Here is a 17,147-nt window from a genome sequence, read left to right as displayed (position 1 = left end):
ACCACACATTTATTTTATAGAGAACAATAAGTGAAATATCACCACAGAGGCTCCTGATTTGTTGTGTGTTTATCAGAAGAAACATTAAAAACTTCCAGTGAGCTGCAGTCTGCAGTCCCGTGTCTGATTTCACATCACACCACACAGAGTCAAGTATTTCAACTGGTGTCATCAATATTGATGAGCGATACCAATCATTTTCTTTTTAATCCGATACCGAGTACTTTCAAGATGAGTATCTAAAGTTATTATTAATAATGAATTATATTCATCTATATCTAGTCATTTATATTTTAATATTGTCATTTAAAACAAAAGAATAGCAACAAAAAAATTAGATGCAGCTCACTGGTAAGTGGCGCTATAGTGTGCTATTTTTGGAAAAGGCCCGTGGGCGACTCATGTGGTCCTCATGTGGTCCTATTTCTTAACCTTGTGAGGTAACAAAATATGAGAGTTTCTAACTAAGAGAACCCAGGCCCCATTCCAATAAAAAAATCGAGGGGAATAGGGAGCTACATGAGGAAGAAACCTTGAGAGGAACCAGACTCAAAAGGGAAACCCATCCTCATTTGGGTGATATCAAGAGTGTGTTTATGAATCTTAAAACAATACAAAACACCAAGGAGTAAAAACTACCATGAGCACTGGGGTGTGTGATGGTCCGTAATCTTCATGAGGTGTGTGTGTGTGTGTGTGTGTGTGTGTGTGTGTGTGTGTGTCTGTGTGTGTCTGTGTGTATTAGAATTCTACATCATTCTCAATCCTGTCTCTTGTTTTCTAAGTCTTTTTCCCCACCTCTATTTTTTTTTTTTTTTATGTGTGTCTCTGTGTGTGTGAGAGAGTCTTAACCTGTGCAGAATGGCCGCCTTATCTTCACGGAGTTGCTAAATCTCCTGTGATGTCCTAAGCCCTATTCAGACGGGACTAGTTTTCCAAACGACGTTTGAGTTAGAATTTTTTTCAGCCGACATCTGTCATTTCATGTATGGATTCGTACGGGACTAACATCTCTGTGTTTATTGCGGAGGTAGGAATGTCTGTGTTTTACATGTGGGCGTTACACAAGACCTATTCATCCATTATTGGTGCGCAGAAAGCAGAAATTTGAATACTGGCACGCTAGGGTTAGTACGGTAGTTCAGGTTGACCAAAACACACAAGTAAACGCGTTTTTAAAAAAACGTTTTCGCCAATCACAGAAATTCGCATTCGGACGGGATTAGATTTCTCATAGGAGCGGCGAGTTTGCTGAAATACAGTAGGTAATTTGCTCTGGAATTTTTACAGAGGTCGTGTGAGAAAAAGACAGACATGGCAGATTCGGACGGGATTAAAATCACAAAGTACCTCTGTGAAACAGAAATTTCTCTAACGACCCCCTGTAAAACTAGTCCCGTCCGAATAGGGCTTTAGGCAGCTTGTCATTGCTTGGTAAACTGTGTGTCTGCCTCCAGTGTTGCCTGGAGATACAGCCAGTTTTGATCTTTTCTCCCTCGAAATTCAAGCTCTCGTGGGTCTCCTGAACTCATTAGACTCTGAGGGAGATGGTAAACTACAGTGTAAACTACCAGTGGCCATTCGACATTGTGCAACCTGTCACTCAGCACTGACCATTCAGGAGAGTCACTCAGCACTGACCATTCAGCAGTGGTCACTCAGCAGTGGCCTTTCAGCATGCATTCTGCATCACGCAACCTACTGAACAGCAGCTAAGATAGCAAGAATCACCTTATATGCGATCAGTTCTATACCCAGTAATGTTGAGTGTTCTGAATCCTGTACCGTGTTTTGACTGACACGCTGGGGCAAGTACGATCCCCTGATCCCCACACCAGATAGTGAAAATCCTAACATTTTGTCCTTCGAGCTGAATAGGAAACCTTCCTAACAATTGGTCGTGATTCTGTCCATTGTGACTGTGTATGTAAGGGAGTGGCATTGCATGACTACAGCACAGTGCTGTGCATAAAAGCAGACCGACCCAGGCGGGAGAATCATTTCTTCTTCGCATTTTTGAGAACGCACATCAGGATGGCCTCGCAGGAAGAACGTCTCCGCGCAACAAGCTTTGGCCTGGCTTCAGGAAATGGACGGAGCAGACTCTGATGGAGGAGAGATTTCAATTGTCCAGCAGGCCACTGATACCTCTTTAGAAGAATCCGAAAAGGAGACGGAACAAGAACCCAACATGCTTCCACGGAAGATGCACCGTGGTACTGGGAAGCCCTGTCTGAGCCAGACGGCAAAAGACGACACTGTGTGGGTAGAGGAGGACATTGGAATGCCCAGTGCAGTAGCAAAACACTCGTGCTTCACTGCGCAAGCTGAACCCACAGAGTCTGCTAAGGTTTGTCATTGCCATAGTACATATGATATTTATATAAACCTATTTAGAGTGAGGTTCATGTAAATTTACCATTCTCTATTTGTTTATCTTCCGACAGCGTAAAATTACAAGCATGCTCCAAAGCTTCCTTTGCCTGTTAGACGTGGGAATGCTGCAGACCATCAGGAAATGCACGGTCCATCAAGCCCGCAGAACAGAGCGGGACTGGAATTTGGCAATTCATGAACTGATGGCATTCATTAAAATTCTATTTGTAAGAGCAATCATGTGTCCTGTTGGTGCCAGTGTGGTTTGCTGGTCAGAAAGTTTTCTGGTGCCAGTAATCAGAGAGACAATGCCCCGAGATAGATTCATTTCAATTATGCAACGCCTTCGATTTGATGACAAGGACATGCGGGCAGAACAGGTGAAAACAGACAAATTATCTGGACACGCTTCAACAAGAACTGTGCTGAGAGTTTCACTCCAGGAGAACACATGACCATAGATGAGACCTGGGCAAACTACGGCCTGCTAATGACGCAATAAAAAAGCGCAGCTTGCACACAGTTATCTGGATAAGAGCCAACATGTCTGCAGTGTGGACTTATTTCAATATCTTAGAGAAAGACCCACGGATAGCGATTTGCAAAACATGCAATGCTGAAATTTCAAGAGAGGATGTATCTGCAAAGAGTTTATTCCAGTGATGTGCCAAGGAAAAAGGCATAACACAAAAAATATGGAATTCATTGCCTTAGATCATGTGGTCATCTTTGAAACATTCCCCGTAGATCCAGAAAATACTTAATTATTATAATATAATAATACGTTCCATTCACTTGAATGGGCTTCCAAATGTTCTGCAGGCAATTATTTTGTATAACAGACCGTTGCTAATAATAATTGACCGCTGTCTGTCTGTCAATACTATGAATGGTACCAAATAAATTATAATAATTTATAATAATAAATAAAAAACTTTTGTAATTGAATTTATTCTTTGAATTGCAATTCATTGATTTTAGTGAGGTTAGGATGACAATAATCTTTTTTGTTTTCTTATTCGATACACCACAATTTTACAAATATTTACAGAATAGTTTTATTCTTCCGATGATCAGTACCAGCTATTCAAAATATATAATTTAGTGCATTTTACAATGGAAAAAAGTTGAGCAGAATGAAGTTCAAGTTATCGTTGGTGTGGCCCTCTGACACAATTCAGTGAGACACAATTCTGAGTCTTCTTCTGGCCTCTGAGCTACTCTGAGTAAACAAATGCAAATGTGCCAGGCCTCACAGGTAATTGGTGTGTTTGCACAACAAAAGCAGGAGAACAATGGAGCTGAAGGCCTGTAAAAATCTCAGCAGGGGTGCTAGTAGGTTTTAGGTCCAGGGAATTTACGCAAATTTGCACAGGTTTAGTAAATCTATTAATAACGTGATACACTTGGATAATGCACACGAAACCCCTGAACAATGGGGGTTTTTAAGACCAGAGTTGGGACACTAAGCGCCCCCTATAGGAAACCGTTAGTCAATGCATTTTAGGTTTAACAGAAACAAAGAAAATTTGATAAGAAATACAAATTGCGATCGTATTTATTTCAAGGCGTTTTAATAATATAAGTAAAATTATTATTCTTTTCTTTTGAATTAATAAAGAAAAGAAGCGACTCCGGTGGGACTCGAACCCACAACCTTTGAATCACATCGCTACTAGTGCCTGGCCTAGAAGTCCAATGCGCTGTCCATTGCGCCACGGAGCCACCTGTTGAATAGGGCAACATTTTATTAAATATTTACAAAATATATCTAAATGTTTGTTGATCCTAATTAATCAACATTTAATGATTTTGTATTATTTTTATTATTATTTAAATCATATTTTGTGCTCTTTTGGGGGGGGAAACCCCTTTTTACTACTGTACTAAACTACAAAGTTTTTCCAATAATTATTATATTGATTGAGTCACAAATAGTAGGTACTCAATATAATACCACATTAAAAGATACATTTTAAATTGCGTTTTTTTCGTAAGATGTTTGCATATAGACCAAACATGGGCAAACTACGGCCTGTTGGATTTATTAATCCGGCCCGCCGAACGTGACCAAATTATATTAAAATAGGTACAGGTAAACATGGGCGTAAATCCCGGGGGGGACCGGGATGACATGCCCCCCCATATCCAAGTATTATCCCCTCAAAAAAATTTATTAAAAAAATATCACACTCTTTATTGTGGAAAATAAATGTATGCATACCTAAATAATTGTGTAAGTAGAAAAAAAATCGCAAAAAAATGCATTTAGAAACAGTTGAGTTCCCCCTCCCCTTCCTCACAGTGGTTTGACCCACTGCCTGCTTTCCCAGTTCATCACACCTACTCTACACACACGAGTCAGGTGTGTGTCTGCGGCTCAATTAATGTTCAACTCCATTAACTAGTGTATTTTATTCACTTTAAATAAAGTGATTCTCTTTGATGTAGTTGATGCAGACTCATTCATAAATGAGTTGCGGCAAAAATGCTGATTAGCGATGTAATTCTCCATGAATCTGCTCTATTAGCGATTAAAATATGACTTATCTAGTGAACGTTAGCTTGTTTACGATAGCTTGTAGCATAGTGCACTGACACTAACACACCAAAGCCGTTTCCCATGCAGTGTTTTATTTGGGATGAATTGGTATAATGTTAATTTAACATTAACACACAATTAGCATATTGTTTATCTGTGCATTTACTAAATGAGCGCTGTGCTACATCTGAACTGACCCCACTGTATTTTTATAATCAATTTCTATTCTGTTCTTAAATGTCTTAATTAATTTCAATACAAAATTTTACTTTTTTTTTTTATTCCTTGTTTTGCTTTGTCATTGAACCTGAGAAAAACTTGATAAAAAAATTATATTTTTTAATTATATTTTTTTAATATAGTTTTATATTCTGTCTCTTAGTTAAAATAAATCTACCATAAAAATTCTAGACTGTTCATTTCTTTGTAAGTGGGTAAATTTACAAAATGAGCAGGAGATTGAATAATTATTTCCCCCACTGTAGATATGAAGCTGTAGAAGTTGGAGAGCAGTTCTTACACTTACACTTTGTCCAATATCAAGTGTGCCAGATCACAAACATCATTTATTTCTAATTCCTTCACATTTATTTTAAACTGTTTCATTTTTAGGTGTTTACAGTTGAGATCATGCCCACATCCAGTTAATATTACAGATACAAATGTGAATATTTGGACATTAAATAGATGAAATAAAATAAAATTTTTGTCATTTCAGAAGTGGGATTTAAACCTACATGTATATTAGGAGACCAGAATCCTCCTTAAACCATGGAGAAGGTCTGAATCTTTTTGACTTAAAGGTCCAAAAATACATAAATACTTGTTTTTAATGTGAAATCTTACTTCACTTTATTTAAATGCAGGGTCTGAGGCCAAGTACAGCAGATGCTGAATGGTCCAGATTCCTCAATGAGAGAGTCGCTGCACCTCAACAAGCAGCACAAGACAGATTAATAAAATGACGGGGCTCAAAAGTATCTCAGGCAGTTGCAACAAATCGGACAGCATTATCAGGATAAGATCAGAGAGATGAGACGAGGTGACACACACTTACACACCGCTACAGTACAGTGTCCCATGAACATGCAGAAAATGTTTCATTTAGAGTGAAGACAGTTAGTTTCATTCACTGATTCATTCATTCTGAAAGAAGAAAGACTTGGAAGCCTGAACTTTCTTCTGTCCAGGAAAACACTCACACTCGACCTCATTACTTTTATCTGTACTTCTTTTCAGGTCCAGCCACATGCAGCAGGTACATACTTGGACCGTCCTACAGAGGAACACACACGTAAGGAGAAAAAGGTACACACACCCCTACACATCTACAGAGTCAGTGTGTGGAATGAAGCTTATTGCTGTTCTCTTTAGCCTACAGATATGGAAACTGCTCTGAGGCAGATTCTCCAGCAGAACCAGAAGGAGAGGAGATGCAGAGAAGAGATAACATCAAGGTAGATACATTCCTCTACATGTAGATGTACACACATGAAGCTTCTCTGTTCATCAGCATTCTGTTACACAGAAACGAGTCATGATTGAGATCAAACTGCAAGATGAAGGACAGCAGGCTAAAGGACACAAAGAACCATCAGAAATGGATGAACAATTTCACTGACAATGAAGCTATAAGAACAGATAAACAACCCTATAATATATTACAGTGTTTTATATGTTGATCTAAAGAAATAAAAAGAAGAAAAGTAGATTCTTAATCATACCGCGTGGCGTTTACCTCAATATGGTTGACACTTTTCTAAATGTATTACAAAAACTAATAATTGATTGTAGCTGTAGAAGATGCCCCTCTACCTCAATTTCTTGCCTCCTGCTTTCTGAAAAATCTTTTCTTTTTCTTGTATGCAAATACAGTGGAACCCGGTTATGTCGATGTCCTAGGGGGTCGCCAAAAAGCATCGAGGTAACCGATGATCAAGATAAACGAAAATCAATATGGCGGCAATATATTAACATGCTAGACATTTCTTTATGTACATGATGTGCGTTAATAAATGAGAATGTGCATGCACGTGTTTTTGAAGGGGTTTTTTACACAACAGCGTTGCCGCGATTTGTTTGATAAAGGCATGCTATAAAAATACATACAGTACATGTTTGTTAACTGTCAGGAATCCACCTGCCACGCCCCCTTCGGCGCCCCCTTCGGCGTTGCAGGTGCTTTCTCGGACGCTTTCTCTGAAGCTCCCGGCTTCAATCGCGCACATATGGTGCTCGTTTAACATTCATCACCAGCTCCTATTTAAACTTCCACACTCTCACCGTCCGTTATTGTTGGTATATGTTTGTTCTCGGCGGTTGTTGTTATCGCGCATGCGTATCCCGGTACGTGTCTTCCCACCGGCACTCTCTCAACGGCTGCTCTTTTCTTCCCAAAGCGCATCGCGGATTCCCCCCCGAGCCTTTGTTCATTCTATGCTTTTGCTGCTCATCCCACGTTCTCCCGTGTGCTGTTCAGCGCCGCGCTTCTACTTTCGCCTCCCGTTCATCGCATAACATTTAACAACAAAAGGCATATGTGCACTAACTAACAGCAGAGATTCACCAGTATACAAAACAACATCTGTGGCATCTGTAAGGCTTGATTTTTCCGCCACTTTCTCGAGTTCTTCTGCGGCTGCACAGTGCCGATCGAGATAACCGGCGTTAAATGGCAAATTTTCCCCCCGTTGTGCTCGAGATATTAGGGTTCGGCGACATAAAAAAGTCGACATAACCAATAACATAATGCTTAGAAAAAGCGAGAATTTGGCGGTTCCACTTTAAAAACGTCGACTTAATAGGGTTGTCGAGTTAACCAAGGTCGAGATAAGTGGGTTCCACTGTATTTCCATACATCTATCCAACCAACCGCTAGAATACACACAAAAAAAACGTCCAGCATGAGCGCATTGTGTATGTGAACTGACCAGTCAATGCAGGGTTTGCTTAAAGCAATAGCTAATCATCAGAGGTGGCAAAAGTCCACACATCCTTCACTTAAGTAGAAGTACAGGTACTCATGTTTTAAAAAAATGTTTGTAAAGGTTAAAGTACTGACTACACTTTTTTACTCAAGTTAAAGTAGAGAAGTTTGGGCTCTGACATTTAGAATTAAGTAAAAAGTAGCCGTTACCACTACATGTTTTAGTGTCACGCAGGCATATAGGCATTCAGATCAGATATCAGATAAGACTTACATAGATAGATAAGAAAAACACAAATAGAAGGATAGAAAAAATAAACAAGTAGACAGAAATTTGTAAAAATAGTTTTATCAGCCACTGAGGGGATAAGAAACACATGCTTGTATGTCAGGATGGCCGAGCGGTCTAGGGCGCAAGGTTCAATTCCTTCCAAGAAACTGAGTGTTCTGGTCTCCACATGGAGGCGTGGGTTCAAATCCCGCTTCTGACAGTGACTTTATTTTCATTAAAAATCAAAACAACAATAAAATAATTGTTCTCCTTTGTATTTCAAACACAGACATACAGAATAAACAAATAGATGGTTACCTAATAGTGGGAAAGACAGACAGAAAAACAGCCAAATGCACAGAGACCTTTTTAGTTTTTTGGATAAACCACATGCGGCACTGGTTGTTTTTAAACTACCAGTCAGTAGCCGGCGTGTGTTTTGCATGAAGTCCATGTGACATGGAGAATTAAATGATGTGCTCGGCGTAGAGCGTGAGATTCTTAAAGCTCCTTCAGCATCTGTGAGTGAAGTCCAGATCTACAAGGACACAACATTAACAACAAAACATACACACACACACACACACACACACACACACACACACACACACACACACACACACACACACACACACACAACAATAACTATATTTAGTAGTTATATTTGGGGATTATTTTAGTAATCGAGTTTTCTACCAATTAGTCCATCGATTAGTTGAGTAATTGGATAAGTTGCATTTATTTCTTTATTAATAAGCGACACTAAATATAAGAAAATAAGAAATAAGACGGGTCTCTCAAAATAAGCAAGTAATTTGTTTCCTTTTTAGAAAAAAATTACTTTTTTTTATTGCTGAAATTGCAGTCTGTGAAAAAACTAAACCCATTTAGAGCATTTAAATGGCAGATTACATCAAAATGCAAATACAAATATATAAATATAAATAAACATAAAACTTTTTCTCATAAACATCCAACATTTCTGGTGCCTCCACCGGTAACCATGTTGTTGGTCTGAAGTTTACTTGGGAAAAAAACTTGTAATTGGAAACTTTTTTTATGTGGCAGAAATGGACTTCCATATGAATCTTCTCCTCACACTCACTGTTTTCTCCGCTCTCCTCCTCTTTTTATTCTGCAGCGTCTTTTACTTCTAACCATCTGACTTCAGTTCTTCATCTCGGTCGCTGTTTCCCCTTTTTACCTTCTCTGTCTCCAGAATGTGTGTACACCTGTAAAGGTTCTTTTTTTTTTTTAAACAGAACCTTTGAGTGGAAAATGGCGTACACACATTTCCAATCTTGTGTGTAGCAGATTTGGTGGTGTCACTATGATGAACAGAAAGCTTTTTCATCTAAGCATGTCACTGCAATAGCTGTCCTCACCCAACGTGGGGCACGAACCCACAACCCTGAGATTAAGAATCTCATGCTCTACCGACTGAGACAACCAGACACATGCTTTTGTGATAATAAGCGGCTTAATAAGGACGACCAGATTCGTTAGAAAGGTGTCAGCAACATGAATAGAAACCTTTGCCATCTCAGTGCGGCAGTGCAAAAGCTTTTTATTGCCCAATGTGGGAAAGGAATTAAGAAAAAATAAAGTTACTGTCAGAAGTGGGATTTGAACCCACGCCTCCATGTGGAGACCAGAACACTCAGTTTCCTGGAAGGTATTGAACCTTGAGTCTGGCACCTTAGACCGCTCACCATCCTGACATACAAGCATGTGTTTCTCATTCCCTCAGTGGCTGATAAAACTATTTTTACAAGTTTCTGTCTATTTGTTTATTTAAATTATCCTTTTATCTGTGTGATCCTTATCTATCTATATCACTCGTATCTGTTTTTCTGTCTAAATGCATATATATGCCTGTTTATCTTTCCTATCCGATCTAATTTATATATACATCTGCCTGCTTGTCTGTATTAACAGTTTTTTCTGTCTTTTTTTCCCACAATTAGGTAACCATCTACTTGTTTATTCTGTATGTCCGTGTTTGAAAAACAAACAAATTAATTTTATATTATTGTTTTGATTTCTAATTAAAACAAAGTTACCGTCAGAAGTGGGATTTGAACCCACGCCTCCATGTGGAGACCAGAACACTCAGTTTTCTGAAAAGTATAAAACCTCGAGTCTGATACCTTAGACCGCTCGCCATTCTGACATACAAGCATGTGTTTCTTATCCCCCCAGTGGCTGTTAAAACTATTTTTACTAATTTCTGTCTACATGTTTGTCTTATCTCTCCTTCTATTTGTGTTTCTTATTTATGTAAGTCTTTTGTTTTTCTGTCTGAATGCCTATATACCTGCTCATCTTTCCTATCGATTAATATCTATCTATTTAATCTCTCCATCTGCCTGCTTGCAGAGGCGGCAAAAGTACACACATCCTTCACTCAAGTAGAAGTACAGATATTCATGTTTTAAAAGACTCTGGTAAAAGTTAAAGTTCTGACTATACTTTTTTTCTCAAGTTACAGTGAAGAAGTTTGGGCTTTGACATGTACTTAATTAGTAGTAAAGGCTTTGTTTTTACTTGTTTCAGTGTCACACTGGTAACTGGACCTCACATCATATTAATATTAGGGCTGTCAGTCGATTCAAATATATAATCGCGCTGTTCTAAATGTGAAGAGAGATGACAGAGATGGCAGAAAGCGCCCCCTATCTGTTTTCTTTACTTTACAAAAGCACAGCATTTTGTTGTTATCAATATTGTGTAAAAAAAAAAAGTAGAGCCTTTACATATTTGAATGATGTGTTGCTCTGTTTGATCAAAAAAGACAGTAATTTATGTTCGTTTCGTTGTTATGAGAAAAAAATGGCACAAAACGTGCTGCCGTGTTTGCCGCCCCCAGACAGTAAAATGCTGAATGTGCGCATCATGGCTGATTTCAGTGCTGATTTGAGACTTGGCGCATCAGTAAAACAAATGTTTTTGATGGATGTGCAGAATCGGGAAAACCTTCCGTAACCATGGCTGAGTGGATCAGCAGCACTTTTTTAAGTCAACACCGTAGATAATTAAACCGTGAACGAAATACATCTGCTACTGTTGCATGTTCACCATATGACCTAGACATGGTCACCAATGCAAGAAAAGTCAAAGCCTGGCTGTCAGGATGGCTGAGCTTTTTAAGGCGCTGCGTTCAGGTTGCAGTCTCCTCTGGAGGTGTGGGTTTGAATCGCACTTCAGATAGGGGTCTACCTTCTTGGTCAATTTTTCTGAACTGAGCCCATGTGGAGGAGACTTGAGTTGTTATTGATACTGAAAAAACATGAGAGAAAACTATTTAACATGTTGACTCTGTTCGAAGTCTTCTGTTGCTTTTTTGATACTGAAAAATACTGGTAAAATTTCACGGTATAATAAAGACTCATCCAAATGCTTGAGCATTAAAAACTACAGACCAATCACTATGCTGAATACTGATTTTAAGATTTTATCCAAAATCTTAGCCAACAGACTGAAGGAAGTAATGCTGAGCATAATTAAAACTAACCAAGTGTACGGTGTAAAGGGTAGAGATATAGCAAACACAACAATTAGTATAAAAGATACAATAAGATACATGCGTGAGCAGAATAAAGATGGTTTTATTATCAGTTTAGACTTTGAGAAAGCATTTGACAGGGTGGAACATAGTTTCTTATTTGACGTTTTAAAGAGGTTTGGGTTTGGAAAACATTTTATTAAATGGATTAGGATCTTATACAAAGGTGCAGTAACAAAAATTAATGCAATGGGTTTTTAACACAGTGTTTTAAAATAACCAGATCAATAAGACAAGGATGCCGCTGTCAGCACTTTTATATTCTCTAATTGTGGAACCTTTAGGACTAACTATAAAACAAGAGCAAGGAATAAAAGGATTAGGCATCGAGGGAGAAAAGAATAAAATATTTCAGTATGCGAGTGACACAACGCTATTGGTCAAAGATCTGGAGGGGTGAAAAAAGCAATGCAAATCATACAAATGTTCTGTAGGGGATCAGGATCCAAAATAAACGAGGATAAAACAGTGTACATGAGATTCGGAAGGGCGGCGGTTTTAACGGGACACATTTTACTTTTATAGAAGCAAAAGAAATATAGATTTTAGGAGTTTTAATGGGGATGAAAAGAAAGCAGAAGAATCAATGTGGGAGGAAATATTAGGAGGGATTGAAAGGAGGTTGATATTTTGGAAAATGAGAACATTAACACTAAAAGGGAAAGTTTTAGTTCTTAAAGTCTAAATGATTTCTAAACTGTGGTACATTTTATACACATCATCTATGCCGTTTTGGGCAGAAAAAAAGGCTGAAAAAATGTTTTTTAGATTTTTTATGGGAAGGGAAGCCCGCAAGAATTGCATACAACACTTTAATAGGAGCAATAGAGAAGGGAGGACTGGGATTAATGGATGTGGAACAAAGAAAAAACAGTCTGAGGGTGAAAATGATAAAAAAATACATGGATGAAGAAAACAATGCGGCATGAAAAGCAACAATGGGTTTTTTCTTAAATAAGTGTAGCAACTTCAATCTTGGAGACAAAATACTGTGGATGAAAACAAAGAATTGGATGACTGAGGGGTTGCCAGACTTTTATAAAGAACTCTTGAGGGCCTGGGGCAAATTTTTAACTCATGTACATTTTAATCCACAAGGAAGAGAGAACATTTTAAATCACTCTTTATTCTTAAACAATGGCATTTTAAATCAGGGGAAAGAGATATTCTTTAAGAAATGGTGGGATGTGGGTATTATGAAAGTAAGAGATGTTTTATATGAATTCAAAGAGGGGTTTTTTACCAACACAATACATTGTGGACATAATGGAGGAGGCAAAGGAGGATTTTAGCAGACAAGAAATAGAAAATAAATATGATGTAATCAAGAACTCTATACCTCAAGAATGGCTAAAAAGAATTGAAAACATGGAAGAAGGCCAAGAAGAAAAAGATGTGAATGTGAGTCTGGGGGAAAAATTGTTTGCTTTTAAAAAATATGTTCTGTGAAAATGTTGTATTGCTTTTTTAGAGACGCTGTTTTTAAGAGACCTGTTGCAAATGAATATTGGTTGCGCAAGTTTAAAGATTTAAAAGAAGACAGCATATGGAGAAATATGAAGGGGAAACTTATACAAAGTGGCAGCACTCAAAATATTTTATCAGACATAAGGCTATTTTTACAGACGCAATTTAAAATAGAATTGGAATGGAACAATCCGCGTCATGCAAAGTTTGTAATGATGATGCTGAGGGATTTTTACACCTGTTTTTATACTGTAAAGAATTTGAGGATTTTATTAGGAAATGTTAAAGAATGATTGTAAAATTGAGAGGGGAAGATGATGATGATGATGATGATGATGATGATGATGATCATGATCATGATGATGATGATGATATGGAATGGAATAAGGTGATGATGTTGGGCTTTGAGAAGAAAAGTAAAAACAAAACGCTTCTAAATCTACTGGTGATGATGATGAAGAGTGCAATATGGGAAAGACGGGTGGTAGCAAAGAGAGAACAATTTTTAATGGATGTCTGGTTTGTTTTTAAAAGGAAATTTTAAAGGAGTTCTATTATTCTTGTTCTATTATTTTAAAGAAGATGGAAATATAGATGAATTTCACAAAGTTTTTACGCAGGAAGTCACTAAGGTTTAAGAAGATTCAGATTGAAGAATGTCATTTTAACAAAATGAAAAGAATGTAAAAATAATTGTGATTTTTATGCTTTGGGAGGTTTAGAGCCTTTAAACCTGATGTATTTTCACTTGGAAATGTATTCTAAAAAAAAAAAAAAAAAGTTTAAGGGGATGGACTGCGAATCTATTGTGCTTTCTACGCGTGGGTTCGAGTCCCACCCTTGTCACAAGGTTGAATCTAAGTTGCCGATTTATAGCAACTTCTAGCTTTGTTGCTATTTCTATCACAGGATATCAGGCTTCAGGATATAATGCTTCTCAGTAAAGTCATACTTGACTGTTTAGAGGAAATTCCAAAGCTGTGTGGTTTGCGTAAGCATTGCGACATCTAGTCTCCAAAGGCTTTCCTAGGGATTGTGGCTCCCCTTCTTTCTTGCTGTCCACTTAAATGCCTCCAGTGGCATCAAAAGCCCAACAAACAACAAACCAAAATTTACCATTGGCAGAAGACGCAAGTGTGCCGCTGCCTTTAGAGGAATTTCTGAAGCTGTTTTGGTTGCTGTCTATTTTGTAAAGGTTTTCTGTTTCCATGATGGATCATTTGCAGCTGTGACAAAACTACAGTGGCAAAAAAACCTGCGTCTGAATCCTGTTATTATATGTGGATGATTGTTGACAATCAGAGGGGAAATGCAATGGACTGCCAGTTCTGCACAGCCTGTTGTGTGTTTTTGTATTACTTTGTTCTCAAACAAAAGTTTTTTGTTAAGCGTGTTTCATGCATGCCACTGACATTATGGCCGGCTGCAACAGCATCTCCTCCACAAGCTGGCAGTCCTATCTCAGAGCTTAACTACTGGTAGCGTGGCCGAGCGGTCAAAGGCGCTGGCTTTAGGCTCCAGTCTCTTTGGAGGTGTGGGTTAGAATCCTGCCACTTTATAACTTTGGTCAAATACAGTATATCTCCTTCCGTTAATACTGCAGATGTTGATCAGCGGGTCCAAACTCTAGATCCGTCGAGATCGAGGGTCGCTGTAAATGCTAGTCAAAAGGTGCTTGTTTTAGCTCTATGTTAAACAGTCTCACAAGCTCTTGTCAAATAGAATACAAAGGTTATCCTGCACTGCACACAGTTTTTCTTTTAGTTTGTCAAGTTTAGCCTTTTTTAGTCAAAAAGTAATGATTTTTATTTATTTCTCTGAACAACCAGATTGTGCTTTTGTAAAATAAAGAAAACAAATAGGGGGCGCTTTCTGCCATCTCTGTCATCTCTCTTCACATTTAGAACAGTGTGATTAAATATTTGAATCGACTGACAGCCCTAATATTAATATGATGTGAGGTCCAGTTACCAGTGTGACACTGAAACAAGTAAAAAGAAGCCTTTACTACTAATTAAGTACATGTCAGAGCCTAAACTTCTTCACTGTAACTTGAGTAAAAAAGTATAGTCAGAACTTTAACTTTTTCCAGAGTCTTTTAAAACATGAATATCTGTACTTCTACTTAAGTGAAGGATGTGTGTACTTTTGCCGCCTCTGCAAGCAGGCAGATGGAGAGATTAAATAGATAGATATTAATCGATAGGAAAGATGAGCAGGTATATAGGCATTCAGACAGAAAAACAAAAGACTTACAAAAATAAGAAACACAAATAGGAGGATAGAGAAGACAAACAAGTAGACAGAAATTTGTAAAAATAGTTTTATCAGCCACTAAGGGGATAAGAAACACATGCTTGTATGTCAGGATGGCCGAGCGGTCTAAGGCGCCAGACTCAAGGTTCTGTACCTTCCAGGAAACTGAGTGTTCTGGTCTCCACATGGAGGCATGGGTTCAAATCCCACTTCTGACAGTGATTTTATTTTCATTAGAAATACTAAAAAATGTAAAAAAATATTGTTTCCTTTGTCTTTTAAACAAGACATACAGAGGAAACAAGTAGATGTTTATCTAATAGTGGGAAAGACAGACAGAGTGGAAAAAAACAGTAAATACTGACAAGCAGGCAAAATGGATATATAAATTAGATGGGATAGGAAAGATGAACAGGCATATATATATATATATATATATATATATATATGCATTCAGACCGAAAAACAGATACGACTGATATAGATAGATAAGAAACACAAATAAAAGGATAAATAAAATTAACAAGTAGACAGAAATGTGTAAAAATAGTTTTATCAGCTACTAAGGGGATAAGAAACACATGCTTGTATGTCAGGATGGCCGAGCGGTCTAAGGCGCCAGACTTAAGGTTCTTTACCATCCAGGAAACTGAGTGTTCTGGTCTCCACATGGAGGCATGGGTTCAAATCCCACTTCTGACAGTAACTTTATTTCATTCGAAATCAAAACAATAATGTAATAATTATTCCCCTTTGTATTTCAAACACAGACATAAAGAATAAACAAGTACATGGTTACCAATTAGTGGGAACGACAGACAAAAAAAAACAAGGCAGCATCAGTCGAGCATCTGGCAAAAAGTGTAACTGAGTTTCGGGAGACAAAAAGGTATTACTAAAGGATCAAATAAACAAGTCCTTTATCAATCTTTATCTTTATCAGATAACAGACAAGTATATATACACACTGGATAAAACCCGAGCTTAAACTGTTCCTGGTTGGGTAAGAAAACATAGTAACCAGGGATGTGTCAAGTCAAGTCAAGTCAAGTTTATTTGTATAGCGCTTTTCACAACAGACATTGTCTCAAAGCAGCTTTACAGAAAACAACAGTGAAGGTGAATGGTGTGCGTTTGTCCCTGATGAGCAAGCCGTGGCGACAGTGGCAAGGAAAAACTCCCCCAGACGATACGAGGAAGAAACCCCGAGAGGAACCAGACCCAAAGGGGAACCCATCCTCATATGGGTGACATCAAAAGTTTGGTCATAAATCTTTCAACAATACAGAACAATTTGTGATCATCATAGATCCAGCATCAGCTTCTCCATGCCAGGGCCTTTAAACACTTGGCATCTACTTCTCCATGATCATCCATAGGTCCATAATCTTCACGAGGTGGGACGTGACTGGAGCTGGCCAAACCTCAGGATGCCTCGGGATGGGGAGAGAAAGAGAAGCAGTGGAGAGGAATTAGTGTAGCTGCTGTTCATGATATTAACAGCACAAGTTGATAATGTGCATGTAATCATATATTCTGGAGCACAAGGTTGTGATGTGATGTGTGTGATGTGTGTTATGTGTAGGCTTTGCTAAAAAGATATGTTTTTAATCTACACTTAAACTGGGAGAGTGTATCTGAACCCAGAACACTGTCAGGAAGACTATTCCAGAGTTTAGGAGCTAAATGTGAAAATGCTCTACCGCCTTTAGTGGACTTTGCTATTCTAGGAACTACTAGAAGC

At 38.2% G+C, this 17,147-nt stretch overlaps 1 long non-coding RNA gene across 1 annotated transcript in view; it reads left to right on the top strand.

Annotated features, from left to right (window-relative positions):
- The window catches only part of LOC310724121, a 77,304-nt gene extending 75,884 nt beyond the window's left edge, over positions 1–1,420 (top strand). The window contains exon 2 of the long non-coding RNA XR_014532959.1: positions 1,070–1,420. This is a non-coding gene — a long non-coding RNA (uncharacterized lncRNA). The remainder of the gene's footprint in view (positions 1–1,069) is intronic.
- The last annotated feature ends 15,727 nt before the right edge of the window (positions 1,421–17,147 follow it).

This window comes from Silurus aristotelis, assembly GCF_946808225.1.
Source record: "Silurus aristotelis genome assembly, chromosome: 3".
Lineage (NCBI taxonomy): Eukaryota > Metazoa > Chordata > Actinopteri > Siluriformes > Siluridae > Silurus > Silurus aristotelis.
This window is presented reverse-complemented; position numbering and strand designations above follow the sequence as displayed.